This window comes from Littorina saxatilis, linkage group LG3, assembly GCF_037325665.1.
Source record: "Littorina saxatilis isolate snail1 linkage group LG3, US_GU_Lsax_2.0, whole genome shotgun sequence".
Taxonomy (NCBI): Eukaryota; Metazoa; Mollusca; class Gastropoda; order Littorinimorpha; family Littorinidae; genus Littorina; species Littorina saxatilis.
Genome location: NC_090247.1, coordinates 28,778,181 through 28,783,180, shown reverse-complemented (window position 1 = coordinate 28,783,180; position 5,000 = coordinate 28,778,181). Strand labels below are relative to the sequence as shown.

General features: G+C 41.6%; 1 protein-coding gene across 4 annotated transcripts in view; it reads right to left on the bottom strand.

Moving 5' to 3' along the window:
• Positions 1-5,000, bottom strand: part of LOC138962074 (four-jointed box protein 1-like) — an 89,477-nt gene that overhangs the window by 14,456 nt on the left and 70,021 nt on the right. The window contains exon 1 of one of the 4 annotated variants that reach the window (XM_070333784.1): positions 2,416-5,000. This exon is cut by the window's right edge and continues 167 nt beyond it. The exons of 2 other annotated variants lie outside the window; for them this stretch is intronic. The gene's annotated coding sequence lies outside the window, so the exon portion shown is untranslated. The remainder of the gene's footprint in view (positions 1-2,415) is intronic. One more of the 4 variants, XM_070333785.1, reaches the window with a different exon arrangement.

The window sequence follows — 5,000 nt, the reverse complement described above, 5'->3', positions numbered from 1 at the left end:
TAAATTTGGCTTGTTTTCTAGAAACAAAATATTGGGTAGTCACCACTGGATGGTTACACGAAAAATGCAATTCCTCTTGCTAAGGATACAAATTTGCCATGAGCACCTGACAGATTATATATCTAATTGGTGATTTTAACTGTGACAGTAAATGCGCAAAATAATGTACAATAATTCTGCTCTTTTATTTTGTAAAAGCAGTGGTAATATTGACTAAAATTTCCTCTTGAGAATTATTATTCAATTTAGGAAATATGTTTGAGATTAATTCTGAATTTAGGTCAACAGAGTTATATATATTGCTTGTATTAGAGGTTGTTACATAATTAAATTGATTTCGGTGGCAGTACTAGCATTACTTGTCTTGGTAATACAAATACTTGTCTGTTTTGTGGTGTCCATATATATATATATGCCAAGTCTGTTATTAAAAAAGTAGAGTAAACATGATTAACTACCTGATATATATATATATGGGCCAGATATAATTTTTGATGTTATTGTTATCATTTTAAAAGAAAAAAAATGTATTGTTGTTATTGCTATTATTAAGATTCAACCTGCAGGCACCAAAGCAGAAGAGGTCCAGAAAAGTATGTCAACGACTGAAGTTACTTACAATAAGTATGTCATACCAACACCAATGCCCAGTCGAAACGAAGGGCCAATTAATCAACAACAACAAAATTCAATTATACTTCGACCAAACATACCCGTGGCAATATATATTGGTGAAAAGCAATTATAGGTCTAGAGATGAAAATCGCATCACGAATACAGTCGATAAGAAGAAACAAATACCAAGACATCATATTTGCGTTATTTTCCTACTACGTAGGGCGCGTAATATAAGCGTTTGCTTGAGTTCGTGTCCCTATTGTTTATCGTTGTATTTTTGTATCATGTTTGATTTAATAAAACATTGTTTAAACCAAGACCCAAAATACCCATGGCAATATAAGTGAAAGACAATAGGTCTACACAAAAGCTGCTTCAGGAAAGACGCTTATCGGTATTAAATGTTTCCGGTTTCTTGACGCAGTGTTCAGTCTCAGTGACCACATGAAGCGTTAAGTTACGGCAACGGGAACATCTTAATGAATATATAATGCGTTCAGGGTTGTTAAACAGAGGAAAATGGATGTAGAGCGTGCCACTTGGAGGGAAAAATTGCATAAGGCTTGCAACATATTCTCATTTAAAACCAACCAGGCTAGAGAGGTATAGACAGAGAGACTGATAGGGGGAGGGATGGAGAGAGAGAGAGAGAGAGAGAGAGAGAGAGAGAGAGAGAGAGAGAGAGAGAGAGAGAGAGATAGAGAGAGAGAGACAGACAGGCAGACAGACAGACAGACAAGACAGGCGTAGAAAAGATGCAACAACATGCAACAACAAAAAAGAAAGAATGCTTTGGGGGAAGCGTGTCATAAAATAATATACTGCATGTTTTGTTAAACTAAATTAGAGTCATATCAAATTGTAAATTTGTCCCATGTTTTTGCCCTGATGTGCTCAGATTATTCTCATGCCCCTCTGATTGACAGAAAGGTATGTGGGAGGTGTTATATAGTGCTATATGTTTTATGTAAAATCAATGTCTTGTTTGTATTATTGTTATGTACCACGCATGAATTTCTCTATGAGATAATAAAGTATTCTTATTCTTATTCTTATTCTTAAAGAGAAATTGCGATTCGTCTTTTGACACAACAACAACAAAACAACAACAACAAAACAACAACAACAACAACAACAACAACAACAACAACAACAACAACAACAACAACAACAACAACAACAGAAGAATAAAAGACAAAAAGGAATGCTATGTTTCCATTGTGATTTATATTATAACCAGGGCAGTGTGTCCATTTCAGCCTTTCAGCGAAACCAGTCAGTAAGCTTTCCTACTTACACCATAGCTACTCGGAATTATCAGCTAATCTCATTTTATAATTACACGAAGACTCAAATTCACACTCCACTACTATCACAATCGTAGTAACGTATCTCCAAAAGACATGTATCATATATATATCGCATCCTTTGTGTTTGATGAATTAATGTCTTGAACGGACACTGGCAATCTGTGAAATGAATTCATATAAAAACATTCCCACTCTCCAAAGCAAGCATCCAGGGTGTTGACTTTTTGTATGTACCCAAACGGAGGATTGATCTTATCCTGAGCAACAGTATGAGAACATCTGAAATGGTGAGCCGAAGAACTGACTGTGCCTATAAACTCCCATTATATTAATGTCACACCACTTCTACAAAGCGTCATCGGTTAATTTCCCAGCATAATTCCATACAACCCCGACGAAGCTTCATCGATAAAACTCCCATCATGATGGCAAACGCACCCCATAGCAATTCACACCCCACTACCAGCACAAACCAGACAATACTTACTCACTGTTGCACAACGTTGCCCCAAAAATCCTCCCCGCGTTACCGGAGGGCAGACATGCAGACGCAGCGAACACGATTACATGGAGCGATACGATTCCTGTCACCGCTGATGACACCGATGGTCCCGCTGATAGTTATGCAGATGAGGACGACGACAACAACCACAAGCGTATCCAATATCCCACTAAACGCTTCGCCACCGAGACGATGAATAAATTGTGAACGGCGGAATTGATGCTGTGGGGCAGAAAACAATGACGATGTGTAATGATGATATCCAATCCAAAGCAGCTGATGATTTGAGAAACACTGACTTTGTTGTCGAAGAGGAACGTACGTGTTTCTTGGTAGTTTTGCCAAAGGTGGATAACAAATTCCCCAGTGGAACGAGTTGTCCAAAACGTAGCTTCCGTTAAAGGGTAAAATACCACTATATTCTGTGACTTGAAAACAAGAAAACACAAAAGGTAAAATCTGACTGGAGTCCATGCAAAATTCAGGCTCCAGTAGCTTTCTGGTGGCCGTGGATTATTAGGGCTAATCCAGAACTGCTGGTAAGCACTTTTGTGGCTATTAATCGGACCCTGGCCTTCATAAAGTATGTTGCACTTCTCGACCACGGAATGAGGTGCAGCTGAAGGAAGCAGATCCCTTTATCACACACAACAGATGTCGTGATAAACAATCGTGTGCATGGTCAGTTTTGCTTCTAACCATAAATAGGGTTGAAATTGGCTGCTTTTGTGATATGGCAAAGTCATTCACAGAAATAGACCCAGGCTCTCAGAAAAACAACAATGTTACATATATATACACGTACACCATCCTAATTTTGCTGTGATGTGTTGGTCTCTGGCGTACCGAAGGTTGTCACTGTTATTACAAAACAAGTAAATCGTGATCAACAAGCGTCCGAACAATTATGTTTGTCCCAAATGAATTTCGGAAGTTATTCATAACATAGCACCGTGTGAAATCCAGAATAACAAGCCACCAAAATATTGTTGACTAATGTTTCCAGAAATGAATGTTTTGACGATCGGAGCTAAACATTGCAACAAGAGAAACATTGGTTGAAAGGAAAGGTGGAGAAACGGTTGGCAACACTCATCTACTGAAATCGTCAGCCAGTCCGGCTTTGCCAGTTGAACGAACGAAGCAGTGAGAGTTTACCTGCGACTGTCACCACACATGCAAGCAAGTATCCCAGTAGGTGCAGGCCAATGCTTTGAATTCCACACAATCGTGACTTCTCAATCACACAACTCCAGAAGGCAAAGAAACGGTGACAGCTTCAAAAAAACGTTGAACGTTTTAAGATGTTGATGTTGATAGTTCTGTCCACTCGAGGAGAAAAACAACTATCCAGTGACGGTCAGTGAGTCTGAAACTGACTGAATGGAACTGACTGTTCAAAGGTCTGAACTAAACCGAAATGGAACGGCGGATCGAAGATGGACAGTCACTGTTGCGTTTCGGGATGTCACAAACACAATGTCATCAAAAAAAACCACGGTACTGATGGCGTCAATTACGGACTGAAACCGTTGTTCAATGATGGCCTGAGTACGAACTGAGTCCCAGTCGAAAGTGAAGTTAGACAAAATCGGAGATAGACTGACACTCACTAATGTCCTTGGGAAGATTTTGTTGATGGCTGTGTCTAAGGGCTTAGAGTCGACTGTCATTCGATGACGGCCGTCAGAGAATCAAAGGTAAGACTTGAACTGAAGCGATGTGTAGAAATCGATGATGGACAGTAGCTGTTCCGTTTTGGAATGTCACCTACACAATGTCCTACAGAAGATGATGGTGACTGTCAGTGCCGGAGAAGCAGTAACAACTCAGTGAAAACCCCTGGAACTGAACTGAAGTAGGTGTACAAATCGAATACGTCCCGTTCCAGAATGTCACAAAACACAGTGTTGACATCCGCGAGAGCACTGTTGTTGTGTCTAGCTCTCTCTTCCCTGTCGCCTCAGCCAGTCACGGACTGTCTGTCTCTCTGTCTCCTCAAACACAGACTGTTTCCTCTCCTCCTCTCTCACGCACACTCTCGGTCCAGGTGGTCTTGCTGGGGTTCGAATCCCTCAGTAACGGCCCCCCTGCAACAAGCGGAGGGAAGGTGGTGACGGGCCCATACGAGCCGGCCCAGAGATTGAGACGTGGGACGTGGAAAAAGTAACACCAGCGCGCCATGTGCTCAGCCCATGTTTCGGTTTGCTGACACTTCTCCGATTCTTCCTTGATGTTTAGGCCAGCAGAGATTTAACCGACACTAGGGGGAAAGCTCTTGCCTTCCTTCGTTCTATCCGTCACTCTCTCTTTCCTTCTAAGCTGAACGAAGGAGTCGCTCCAGGCTTGTGTCGCGCTAAACCTGCTACCGCAGTAGAACAGTCGAAGCGCAGAATGGGACACACGCACACTCTCGCACAGGCACACACCGAAGCTCTGCCACCGTACGATTTCAGGCTGAACTGAGAAGCCTAGTAGCCTGGGTCCCAAAGCAAAGCAGCGCGGAAGGCAGGCAGGCAGTTTTCCAGTGGTAAGAAGGCGGCGACTGATACGTTTCAACGGCTCTGCCT